The sequence below is a fragment of the Callorhinus ursinus genome, unplaced genomic scaffold (genome assembly GCF_003265705.2).
Source record: "Callorhinus ursinus isolate GAN/ISIS: 27379988/994484 unplaced genomic scaffold, GSC_fseal_2.0 scaffold10, whole genome shotgun sequence".
NCBI classification, from domain to species: domain Eukaryota; kingdom Metazoa; phylum Chordata; class Mammalia; order Carnivora; family Otariidae; genus Callorhinus; species Callorhinus ursinus.
The window spans coordinates 57,690,937-57,704,087 of record NW_027397072.1 but is presented as its reverse complement, the minus strand read 5'-3'; the positions used below and the strand labels follow the sequence as shown (position 1 = coordinate 57,704,087).

The following is a 13,151-nucleotide window of genomic DNA, read 5'->3' as shown; positions in this document are numbered from 1 at the left end:
TTTAGCCTGGTGTTTTTGTACTTTGGCATCTGAGGGAAAAATATGAGTTTGGATGGGAAGGTTTATTCCATTTTAATGTATTTCAGTCCAGAGGAAATCACTTGGTAGTTTGGACTTCCACTTTTTTGAAAGCAGAAGGAATTGGGATCTGGCCCATAGGAACTGGATCAGCACTGAGGTGGAGCTATTTTTATGTAGAACATGAGATCATGAAAGAATTTCCCATGATTCACTATAATGTATCTTCATCAGAACTGGCAAGGTTAAATAAGCCTTTCTAGGGAATTTTTTTCTTTGCCAGTAAATATATGCATGATACTAAGGTGAGCAAGAAATTTCTACAAGGTAATTTTTAAATATTGCTATCGACTATTGCGTCAGCAGAGTCACATGACATAATTCATTAGAAACAGGCAGCCGGCCCGACAGTAGTCCACCTCCTGCTCTGTGGGAACCCTCTGCCCCTCCTGCACGGACATCCCTGTGCTGCCAGCTTATCACACAGGCCGTGAGAACCGCTGGTGAACATACTAGAAGTATGGCCTGGAGTGACCGTGCCTGTCCGACCTTTTTGTTGTCATCGTGGTTTCAGAGAAGGCTCTCTTTCAGAATAGTCCCAAGTCCCCAGTGTCCAGTGACCCTTCCGAATGGAAGGATAAAAGTATTCCTCAGCAGAACTTTACACGTTTCGGTAATTGAAGCTGAAAGGGCTGCTTCTGCCGTACGACTAGACTATAATGGCAGCCTTTACCAACGAAAGTTCAGAGCCCATCTATCAGCTGCGTTACTGAGAGAAAGTTAATCAACTTCTCTGAACCTTAATTTGAAAATGGGAATGATACTGCCTTCCTGTGGGGTTGATGTATTAAATAATAAATGTAAAACAGTTGTCATATGAGGAAAGAGTCAATAAATGGTAGCAGGAACATAGAGTCAGCGAAACCTGTGATGGCCCCTGGAGTCCCAGCGGATTCAAGAAGCAATCATGGGAGAAAGGATCCTGTAAAATAACAAGTGATTGCATTATTATTTAGACATGGTCAAGTGGGTCTTCCTCATGAAAGTGACCCTGCTTTAATGACACACAGGATGGATATTTCATCTTAGAACCACGTTTAGATAAGCCAGATTTCCCTCTTGCTTGTCCTATTGGCCTTTGATGTTTTAAATCACAACAGGCACATCAGTATTGGATTATCACGGGTTAAAGTCAGGACTCGCCTTAAGGACCAGAAGTGCTCGCCCCAAACCAGGGCTCAGGTTGCACCCGAAAGCAGGAGCAGTGGCTGGTGAGGGAAGAGCCTCAGGCGTCTCTCTGGGTCTCAGCTAAGGGAGAGCCCGCTGGCTGCACACAGCAGCTGACCATTTGTCTTGCTCAAAGTCAACCAGGTGAGCCCTGCAGAGTTGGGGGGAAGATGCCGAAGAGGCAGAGACCCTAAAAGCCAATCACACACAGTGGAGACTGGTTTATCAGTCAGCTTTGTGTCCTCGACACCTTAAAGCCAGCTCAACTCATCCCCTAGAGTCTCCTCTCACTTGATGGCCAGATCCAGACTGGGAAGTATAGGAGAAATGTCCCTAAATTGAGTCATGTGTCACTACTATTTTTGTGAGTCATTCTTTTATATAGAAACTTGTTCCTCCCTCTACATGATTATCATGTTCTTTATTTAGAACTTGCCACTTTTCGTTCCCTCATGTTTCTTGAATCAGTTAGGATTAGGTTTGGCTGTGAGTAACAAAAACCCAAAATACTGCATTCCACGTAATAAGATTCATACTTCTGTCACATCTGAACTTCTCTGAGATTGGAATGTGCCCCACAATTGTAGGGGCATCCATTTCACCCGCAGTGGGTTTTCTGTTAGTGATGTACAAAATAGTTCCATCTTACAGCCAATGACCAGAATTGATGAAACCTAGCAATTGTGGCTTAAACCATAGAAATTCATTTCTCTTGCAGTCTAGGGCTGGTGAAGGGGCTTCATAAGATTATCAGTGACTGAAGCTCTTGACTATCTCGTTCCACCAGGACCCACACATGGTGTCTACCTCATGGTCCAAGGGAGCTGCTGATGGTTCAGCCAACATGCCTATCTTCCAGCCATCTATGAAGGAAGAGCAAAGAGCATCTTCCCTCTTGTTAAGAACACTCCATAAGGTATACAAAATATTTCTAATTACCATCTCGCGGCCAGAACTTCGTTGCAGCACCCTATCTGGCTACAAAAGAGACAGGGAAGTACTTGTGGGCAGCCATCTAAGCGGCATTCTAGTGGTAAGAAGGAGAGGACAGATACTGTAGGACCACTGCAAAGCTGGGCCTCACTTTTAACTTCACATTGCATACACACAGTATTTCATTGAGCTCAAGTCATACCTAGAGAAATGAATTCCAGGATTGTTGTCTCGGGGCTGGATCTGTTGACTTCCTGGTGTTTTCTTAGAAGAGGGGAAGGAATCTATAGAGGGCCACACAGGTTTCCTGGGCCCAGGGAGGAACCCGTGCTAAGACAAATCGTGGATGGTGGTAGGCAGCAGCCTGGGGAGGTAGAAAGGACACCGGATTAGGCTGGGAGTTGTGTCTTCTAAATACAGTTCTCCACTAATCAGCTGGAAGATGTTGAATAAACCCCGTTTCTAAGGCTCCGGTACTTCAGAGTCTACAGAACTGAAAACTAAGGTAGGAAGAAACCTTAGAGAATCATAGAATTCTAGAGCCGGAAGATGAGCCAGTCGGGCACCCACAAACCACCGCTAGGAGCCCTGCAGCGCTGGCCCCGCAATGATGGGGATGGCCGCTACTAACTCCGTGGGCCTCTATGTTGGGGGACAGGGGTGTTGCAGATCACAAATCTGAAAAAGCCAAGGATGATTCCCTTCTGCAAGCTGGAGCAGTGGGAAGCCTACACAGGAAACCGACCTGCACAGCATTGTGCATCTATAACCAGAGAGGCAGGACCCGACCACAGTTTTCCTGACTCTCCTGCGTCTCCCCTCTGAAGGGGTGGCTGGGCCAGCCCGTGAACATTCGCGGGGACCTCGAGCAAGCTCCGAATCTCGCTTGCTTGGATGGCCAGCACTGGCCGGTAGGACCCCTACCGAGCGGACCCCAGGGTCCCCACAGCCTCCTGCGGTTGTGCTCCTGACGGTAAGTCAGCCTGACCTCCAGAGCCTTCCATGTCGGTTATCTGTTGTTTCAGCTGATCCCTTGGGACTGGGCTGTCACAGAAAAGAGCATTTCCCATCACTTCACGTAATATGTGTGAGTTCGGCACAGCATCTGAGAACCTCCTCTCTGCCCCTGGGCTCCTGGGGACCGATCCGGGCTGGCGCCTCTGCCAGGAATGTGTCTCCTCACCAGCCGGCCAGCACCCCTCCCTCTGGGAGCCTTTCTGGACGCCCCTCACCCCGGGCCCTACCCCAGGCCCCACTCACCCCATGCAGCCACTCTCCAGCCTCCCAGAGTGCTCAGCAAGCCCCTCCGATGGTGTAACACTCCTACTAAACCTAGTATACGTTGATTCCAAGCAGTCCTGAGCGCCAGACACGGGGGCTTCGCACACATTCTCTCCCCGAATCCTCCCAGGAACCCTAAGAAGTACCTGACCTATTTCTGGCTCCAGTGTACTGGTGAGGAAACCAAGACTTGGAACATGATGTCATGTCCCCAAGGTCAGCCAGCCAGGAAGAGGAAGTCTAGAACCCAAGTCTGTCTGATCCCAAAGGCTGAACGCTTCCCCGCAGGGTATCAGCCTCTTGGCATGATGAGGGCCGTTAGGGCACCCGTCACCTTGCTTTATGATGACTGATGTGCTCTTCTTTCTCCTCCAGGCTATGAGGTCCTTGAGGGCAGGGTCAGTGTCTGGCCCAGATTTGTCCCGCTGGCCCCTGGCAGAGTGCCTGACACGTAGGCAAACTCTCACCTGGTTTGCTTCCTAAACCAGTTTATGCATAAGCCTCTCAGTGAAATGGAGGAGGATCCTTCCAGAAGCTGTGTTTTGCCTTTGCCTGCAAATATTGTAAACCCCACCTCAAGCCCCTCTGAATTTTTTCCAAAACACACCCTATTCTATTGATCACTGACTCAATCCTTCAATCTCTGAAGCAACCCCCAAACACTACCCCAACCCCCTGGGGCTTCCATTTTGCCAAAAGCTATTTGTTTGGGTTTGGTTTTGCCTCCATCCCTGCCTTGGGCGAGCAGCAAGTAAGGGCTGGACATATGGGGATCCGGGCCACTTCTGGAGCACGACTCTGTGGCCCTACACCACCGGTGGCCCCTGGCTGAAAAGTACCCAGCTCTCTAGGAGACTCCCAAACCTAGAATCATCCTGACCACTTCCCAGAGGGTGCCCTGAGCAGATGGTTATCTGGGACATGGGAAATCAGTAAAGATGCCTCTCAGTCTCTGAGCAAGGTCTGACGTGGCTCAGAGGGGCTCACATGACCACACCACTGGGTGCTGGGTTCTCAGACAAGGCTGGATAGCCCTGAAAGCAGATGTCACAGTGATAGTCTTTACCCCCGAGGGATACAACGAGGATGCCTTCAGGCATCCTCCATGATGAAACCTGCCGGGAGGGCCACCCATTTTCCCCACTTACCCCACCCCTTTTCTTCCATCCTGTCATCCAAAGCAGAACTTCCGTTCCAGAGCTGGCAGCCATGTGGGCCTGGTGGGCGGCGCGGGCCTTGCTTCTGACCGTGTGGTTCTGGGCCCAGGCTCCCATCATGGCCCCAGGACCCCAAATCCAGCAGGATTTCCGCCAGAGCAGGCTACCCCAGGGGTCCGCCTTCCGTTAGAAACTCGAGCCTCCAGGGAAAGCAGACGTTTTACTGAAATTAGTATTTTCATTCTGCAGGAGGAGAGAAGTGTGGCCCAAGGACCGTCCAACTCCCCCTTCAAGCCCTGTTCATGGGAAGCATCTGTTTGATGGGGTTACAATTTGTTTCACTTTATTTTTGCTGAGTTGCCTTGGGAGCCTGAACTTTGATCTGGGTGGGAGTCACTAATTGATCGGCTCCAGAGAATGACCCAGACCAGCGTTCCGCCTCTTGTCAGAGGAAACTGCTCTCCCCGGGTCCGAGAAGAGGCCAGAACGCCCTCTGCAGCCCCCTCCGACCAGTGGCGGGCCCCCCTGCGCTTCGATCCCTGTCCCTGGGTGCTCGGCCCCGCAGTGCAGCCCCAGCTCCGACCCAGAGAACAGGGAGGCCTTGTTTGCCTGCAGCTACTATCTTGTAACTCCCTCTTAATTTACAATCTGTTTGCTGTTTCAGATGTTTGGAAAGAAAACTCCTTAGTCAGCAGCTCTGGAGAGCTTCATTTTCAGTGAAATCTGGACTCTTCTTTCCCACCCCAGATTTTTTTTTTTTTTTTATTCTGGTTTTGTGGCTGGAACCTAACATCTGTGAGGCAGGCAGGACCTCATGGGCCTGTGTCACCAAACACCTATTGAAAGGACGCATTCAAGGGTAGAAAATCAGGGCAGAGCCCACCGGTGACAACTGGTATTTATCTGATATTGGCCTCAGCCGACCAGCCGGCCCCGGGAGAGGAGCAAGGATGAAACACAGTGCTCAGTCCCCGCTCCGGTGCTCCTGGGGACCCGGCAGGAATGCCTTGCCCTCGTGACGGATAAGAAAGCCCAGGCTGCTTGAAACATGGCTGTTTTCCCAGCGGAAGGGGAGCACCTGCCACCACAGGTTCGTATCTGCAGCGGCCGACCTCCATGGAGAGGGTACCCCCCAGACACTTCCAGAGAAGGTGACACTTGTCCATCTGCCCGATGGACCTCGCCTTGTGGCAGCTACCGCAGGGCTTGGAAGAAGGGGCACGAGCTATATACCATTCCAGCTCATCGGTGCAGCACGGAGCTTGCGAGTTGCAGCCCCGGGGCCCTGGGGGCTGGCGCCCTTCCTCACTGGCTGTCTCCACACGGTCACCAGCCCCACGGCACGGGACTCCTCGGGCTTCCAGGGCCACCAAAGAGGCGGCCCGCACATTCCTCCCGGGAGACAAGCAGCAAGCAGGCAACCAGAGTTTGAGAGTCTGAATCCCGCACTGGCACTTCCTAATTGTGACACCATGAACTGTGTGTAAACTGCGGATGGGAATTAGAGTAAAAAATACCAACCCAGGCTTCTTAGGAGAATTAAAGACATTAATTCTGTTAATGTTAATGTTAAACACTTAGCATGACCCTTGGAAATACTAAGTGCTCAATAAATGTTAGGTATCATTAGTATTATTATTGAGGACGCCAAGTTCTCTTGGGCGCCTGCAGTGTGCCCTGCCTGACTTGGGACCCAGGCTGTTAGGATGCAGCCCCTGATTCAAAGAAATAATGAGAGACCAGCAGGCCAGCTGTACATCCCGGTGATTCTGAGCAACGTTCTCTCCACCTGAACAGGGAGGCTCCAGAAATAACTGGGCTCCGGGAGATGCCAGAGGGGCTCCAGGGGAGGGCAGAGGGCAGCAGGGCCTGGAATCATCCGGAGAGAACTCATAGGGCGTTTCCATAAAAAGTGACAAGTGGAAGTCTGCCCATGTTTTTCCTTGTCCTATGGTGGGCTTCAAGGGTAGGTGGGAGGTAAATGTGAAGGGGGGGCGGCGTTCAGTCCCACAGAGGCTATCCACGCACTCACTCATCTTCGATTAAGCAAGTGAACGCCAGGTGCTGGTGCCCAGTCCCTTCCCGGACACACGGGAAGTGCACAGGTCAGGGTCTGTCAAGCATGGAGGGCCCAGCCAACTCCAGGAAGGTGAGCCAGGGCCTGTGGGACATTGCATTCTCCCTCCTTGAGCCATCCTAGACCTTAGATAGCTTAGATTTTATTTACTTACTTTGCTGAACAATTTCAGAATAAATTGTGGCTATCAACCCATGTCCCTCTCCCACACACCATCATATCAAAATACAGAGATATTCTCATCTAACTGCAATACTATTATCACACCTACAAAAACGAACAATAATATCCAAATACCATTTGAAAACCAGTCTATTTCAAGTCCCCAAAGCATCCCTAAAACGTCTGTCAGAGCTTGCCCGTTCAAACCAGGGTCTGCTCAAGGAGGATGCATCCCATTTGACTATATGTTCCTTTTAATCTAGAACAGTTCTCCCATCCTCTTATTTTTTTTACCTTTTTTTTTTTTTAAGAGCCCAGGCCAGTTGTGTTGCAGAATGTCCCACATTCTGGATGCACCTGTTTCTTCCTAGTGTCATGTAGCTTGCTGGTTTCTCTGTCCCCCATATATCCTCTATCAGCGTCTGAGTCCCTTCAGGCTGCTTAAACAGAAATACCATAGACGGGGGTGTTTGTGACATCGGGAATTTATTTCTCACAGTTCTGGAGGCTGGGAGGTCCAAGATCGAGACACCAGCTTGGCTAGGTTCTGGCGAAAGCCTGCATCCTGGTTCATAGACGGCTGTCTTTTACCTCATCCTCACATAGCAGAAAGGGTGAGGGAGCTCTCTGGGGAGTCTTAGAGGGGCACTAATCCCATCCCAAAGGCCTAATCACCTCCCAAAGGTCCCACCTCCGAATACCATCACACTGGGGCTTAGAAGTTCAACAAAGGGATTTTGAGAGGACGCAAACCGCAAACATTCAGTCTATAGCCAACAGTATGGCCTTTCTTAAGGTTAACATCTTGAAATATCACCGACTCCATCCAGCTTTCGGCAGAAGTCTTTGGGCTCTGCAAAGTGTAGGTACAATAGGGAGGTAAGGCTCTGGAAGAAACATGCTCTCAGCATGGCAGAGAGGCCCAAGCACAAAGCCAGGAAGGACCTGTGTGCCCCAGGAAAGGTTCCAGCAGAGGGTGGGGGGCATACAACAGCCTGACCATCCAGAAACCCCCTGCTGGAGGAACTGGCCCTTGGGACCTCAGTCGTGCTTGGCTGTCCCAACCCAACCAGGACTGGCCACCTGGTGGATGGCCTTCCTTCCTCCCTGGGACCTCCCCAGACCTCTGCATGGCTCCAAGCCTTTTCCTTTAGGCCTCAGCTCAAAGAAGCCTTTCCTGAGCACCAGCTATAATAGTGTCCCGCGACCCTGTCTAGCCACTGGGGGCCGTGTTTTTCTTCTCAGTACACATTACCATCCGACATATATTTACCGTTTATTTGGTTATCTATCTCTCCTGCCAAGGCTGCAAACTTCATTAGGACAGGGACCTCTGTTGCCTTGTACACTGCCATTACTCCAGTACCTAGAACAACTCTCATGTGTAAGGAAGGCCCCTAATAAATCTTGAATGAATGAATGAATTGGGCCCTACAGCATACAGCCCTATTCCAAGCCCACAACTGACCTCAAGTTAACAGATCTTGTTTGAGGTTATCATCTTCCCAGAAACTTGTACGAAAATTCCGAAACTACACTTACTGTAAGTAGATAAAAAAAAAAAAAAAATCACACCAATCGTGAACAATATAATCTCCCCTGCAAGTTGTCTGATCTCCCTACTCCCGTGTCTTTCCTCCCTGCTGCCAGAGTTTGGGCAACTCCTGAATCACTCAACTCGGGGTGAGTCCAGGGCCTGTTGGGTCATAAATACCATTTAGTCCCACTCAGCGAATAAAAGCGCGGTGAATTATGGCGTTTGGCTTGGAGGACGATTCCTTCTGTTTCTCTATCAAAGTTGAGTCTTCTCCTTCTTTTTCTTCTTCGCCCTCAAATGCTGAACAGGTGTTGTTTTTAACTCCTAGCCAAGGGTCGAGGCTTGGAGTAGGCACTCAGTGAGCCAGGGGGCCTGGGGAGAGGGACTGGGGGGGCATGGGAGCCAGGGTGGAAGCCGAGGTGCCTCCCACTGATGAGTAAAGGAAGAGGGGCAGCTTTTGTTTTGTTGGAGTAAAACCGACAAGACATGGAGGGCGTCTCATCTAAAGAGGGGCTTCTCAGGGCGCCCGGGTGGCTCAGTTGGTTAAGCGTCTGCCTTCAGCTCTGGTCATGATCCCAGGGTCCTGGGATGGAGCCCCGCATCGGGCTCCCTGCTTGGCAGGGAGCCTGCTTCTCCCTCTCCTTCTACTGCTCCCCCCTGCTGTGCTCTCTCACTCTGTCAAATAAATAAAATCTTTTGAAAAAAAAAATAAAGAGGGGCTTCTCACTCTGGCCCTCAAGGGGTCCGGGAATCCTCTAAAACCCTGTGCAACATATTGTGACTACTTGCTTCTGAGCACCTTTCTGGGGAGATGGTCCAGAGCTTTCATCGGTTTCCCAGCAGAGTTTGTGACACAGTCCCAACCTCCACTTCCACCAGAAAGGGAAAAAAAAAAAAAGGTAAGAAAAACACAGAGGGGCATCTGGCAGCTCTCTGGATGGTGAATCAACAAAGTTGTGTCAAACTCCCACCGCATGCCCCTCCCACCCAGGAGCACAAGCTAACCGGGAGAGAAGCCCCCCCCCCGCCACCCCGAGCAAGGAGTGGGGTTGGGGCATCAGGGCTCATTTCCTGAGGGTCTGCCATGCGCACAGCACAGGGCTCCCCTCTCTACAGCAGGCGCCCACCTAGCACGCGGTAAGGGCCAGGCACCACTCAAAGTGCCCTCCGTGCGTTCGCTCACTTATTCTCCCAGCAGTCCTGGGACATAGGTGCCACGCTTCTCATCTCACCTTATAGACCGTAAAGCTCAAGTAACTTGCCCGAGGCACACAGCAGACTGGATTGAATCCTGGAGTTTAGAGTGCATGCGCCGTTGCTCAAGCTCTGATCTCCCCTGAGCCGCCCCACCACCCCCTTGAAGTACCTACGATGATGATCTCCATTCCACAGGTGAGAACACTGAGGTTGGGTAACTTGCCAGACGTCACCTTAGGCTTTCCAGACCTGCTGCTGGGAGGGCCAAGAGCCAAAAAGAAAGAGAAATTCCAAGGGGCGAGAGGTCACTCTGGGCAGGGGTGACCGGGGGAAGATTGGGCACAGAGCAATGGGACACTGGAAGGCCGCCCAGCTCGCTGAGGGTGCCTCCAGGACAGCTCCTGGGGGCCACCAAGCAGGGCTCCTCGCCCTGGCCCCATCGCTTTGTCTCCTTCCAGAGCCCCCAGCCTGGAAGAGATGACTTGTGAGGTGGGGTCCCAGGGTCAAGGTTAACACCCCCTCTCGCTCCTTCTTCTGCGCAGGATCTTCCGAGGAGTGCCTTCCATGGGGAGAGAGAGATGCACAAGCCTCCCCAGCCTGCCCCCGCCTCAACCCTCCTCCTTGGGCCGCTGTCCCACTTCTGCTGACTGGGTACCTATTTACAGTTCTGCAGGAGAGGCCTCGCTGAAGCCGGAGGGGCCCCCGGCAGACCTTTCTCAAATGTTCTGTGTGGTTTGCTGAGGATTCCCTTGCTCTAGATGTTCGGAGAAGAGCCGCAGTGAGACCTCAAGTCGCGAAGCTTGGGAGCTGCCCTCTGAGTCCCTCTGCATTCAAGACCCATCACATCCCTGCCCTTCCTGCTGGTATTTGACCTTTATCTAGATTCTGTGAGACAAATATACATACAAAATAGTACACGTATTTATACATTCTATATGTACATATCTTTTTTTTTTTTTTTTGACAGAGACACAGAGAGAGCGGGATCACAAGCAGGGGGAGTGGGAGAGGGAGAAGCAGGCTTCCTGCCGAGCAAGGAGCCTGATACAGGGCTCGATCCCAGGACCCTGGGATCATGACCTGAGCCAAACGCAGACGCCCAATGACTGAGCCACCCAGGCGCCCCTGTACATATATCTTTAAGCTCCTTCCAGGGGCATTTTTGCCACTTGCAGCCAGACTGTGTTCTATTCTTCTCTGAGCCATCTGGACATTTCGTAGGAGCTTCCCTTCTTGCAGAGCCGGGTAGGGGTGGGCTGGGGAGCCCATGAAGGCCTCTGGGTTAATGTGTTGGAAGCTGCTGCCAAGCTTATAAATTAAGAACTAGTGTCTCTAAACTCCTTCAGTAAATCTACAGGAAAATGGATTTAAGTTGAAAATAGTGTCATTTCCACCCAGTCTTGGGAGCACGTGCAAAGCCTCAAAGCTAAAGGCTCCCAGACTCTGTGTTCAGGAGCTCCCAGCCCCGTGGCAGCTGCAGCCCTAGACGGGGCTCCTGGACCCACAGGGCCTGCCTGTGGTGCAGGGGCAGGGGCAGGCCTGGCTTCGGCCTCAGCAGGAGGGACAGCCAGGAGCTGTCTCCTGTCCAGCTGGATTTTCCAGTCACGTCAGCACGTTCCTTCCTGTTCCTTCCCTCGTCCCCCGGCAAACACGTGACTGTAAACCAGGCACCCAGATGGTGAGGGGATTCCCACAGGGACCTCCCCTTTTGGAGGCCAGGAGGCCAGCCTCCTGCCTCATCCTCCTTCCCTCCCCCACTGCATAGCTCCCTGCCCAGCCTCAAGCCCTGTTCTCCGCCCTCCTGCAGACCCCATCGCCCCCTCACCCACTTGCACGGTCCAGGTGGCCAGTCAGAGCCCTGGACAGCGAGAAGGGACTTCAGAAACCATGCCCCTCCAAGCCAGTTGCTTTACACAGGAGAAACTGAGGCCAGAGAGGAGAAGGGAGCTGTCGAAGGCCACCTCGCTGTGAGGAACAGCCCCGGAGATTAGGATCCCGGTGGCTGGACCCGTGGTCTGGGGCTGGATGCACTTGAAGCCTCCGTCTCGTCCTGTGGGCCAGGCGGCGAGCCCCGCTCTGCAGCCACAGGCAGCCGGGGAGGAGGAAGGGCTCAGGAGGCCCCGGGCCCCGCCGGCGGGACGGTCCCCAGGGAAGCCTCAGCCGCCGCCCCCCTGCGCGCGCCTCGGTCCAGCCACGCCGGGCTCCCCGGCTCGCCCGCCGGGACCGCTCCCCTCGGCTGGCCCCAGCCCCCCCGACCCCGCGCTCCCCCACGCCGCCGCCCCTCCGCCCGCTCGCGCGCTCCCGCTCGCCCCGGGGCCCGAGCCCGTCCCGCCGCCCGGGGACGCCGCTGCCTGCCCCCCCCCCCCCCCCCGCCTTCCGGGCCGGGCCCCCGGGCCGTGGGGCGCGCCGGGCCTCCGGGCCCCCCCGGCCCCCCCCCCCACTACCCCCCCCCACACACACACCGGCATCCGAGTCTCGGCGGCGCGAGAGCGGCGCTCCGCAGGCCCGCGGGAGACCGTCACGTCCGCGGAAGTTTGAGAAGCGCGGCTCTGGAGCGCGGACACCGCCGCGCCCCTCTGTCTCCCGGGGACCCCGATCCCGCCTTTGTTCCCTCCGTTATCGGGCTGTTGGGCGCAGCCGCTCAAGTCTGCGGCTGAGTGCGGCGCCCAGGAAGAAGTGTTCCTCCACGCAGCCCTGGCTTCTTTAATAAAAATCGTCCTTCCTCGATGATGAGCAGGAGGAACTTGGAAATTGACACGTATTTCCTCAAAGAATTGATCCACTTAGCATCTCCCTAGATGGAACCGCAAATTGTTCACAGTGGAGCTGGAAGAGCACTCTGACTCTTGTCCTCCGTGGCCTCTGCGGAGCTCCTGGCGTGGCTCGTCTATCCAGCCTTCTGCTAGGGGACGGCGGGCTGCTGCTTTAAGGGGGTCATTCACAGGCAGAATGAAAATCTATCCAAGAGGCGTCTGGATACATTCAAAGATACTGATCTGAAAGCTCACTAAAGTTTATTCCCATTTCACAAGAAGAGACTACTTCACTAACCTAGAACAATGTGGAAGAATGAAAAAGAGATGGTCATATTTCATCTTTTTTCCCAGAATGATGTTTTCAATAAAATTTTAAACATCCATGACTCTGTAAGGTGCCCCAATCCCTGAGGCCCAAATCTTGGCTATTAACCTAGTGACAGAGAAGGGTAGCCTAGTAGCCATGATTTAGGGGGAATGTCTCCAACTGGGAGACATTTTACAACCATTTTACAACCAGCAAACTTTGAGCCACACTGCCCTTCACCCAAGGAATAATTCCGATGATGGAATCCAGATCAGAGAGGACGAGATTTGGGCATGGGTTGGCCACGTCCCTCCAGTCCCATCTCCCAGGTGACCCTCCCACCTGCTTCTGAGCGTTTGAAAGGTCAGAGGGGTTAGGAATGAGAGGCGCCCCCAGAGAACTGGGCCTCTGGCTGGTCAGTGGGTGCACCTGGCGAGGTGAGCCAAGAGAGGGTTTGAGAGAGCGGAGGTTTGTTCCGAGCCAACTGATTATGTCAAGA

General features: G+C 53.1%; 1 long non-coding RNA gene across 1 annotated transcript; it reads right to left on the bottom strand.

Moving 5' to 3' along the window:
- Positions 1-7,158: 7,158 nt before the first annotated feature.
- On the bottom strand, positions 7,159-11,753 carry LOC112820702 (uncharacterized). Its single transcript, XR_012379804.1, has 3 exons — positions 8,570-11,753; positions 8,324-8,396; positions 7,159-8,221 (listed from the first exon to the last, which is right to left on the bottom strand). It is a non-coding gene; the product is annotated as an uncharacterized lncRNA (long non-coding RNA).
- Positions 11,754-13,151: the final 1,398 nt, after the last annotated feature.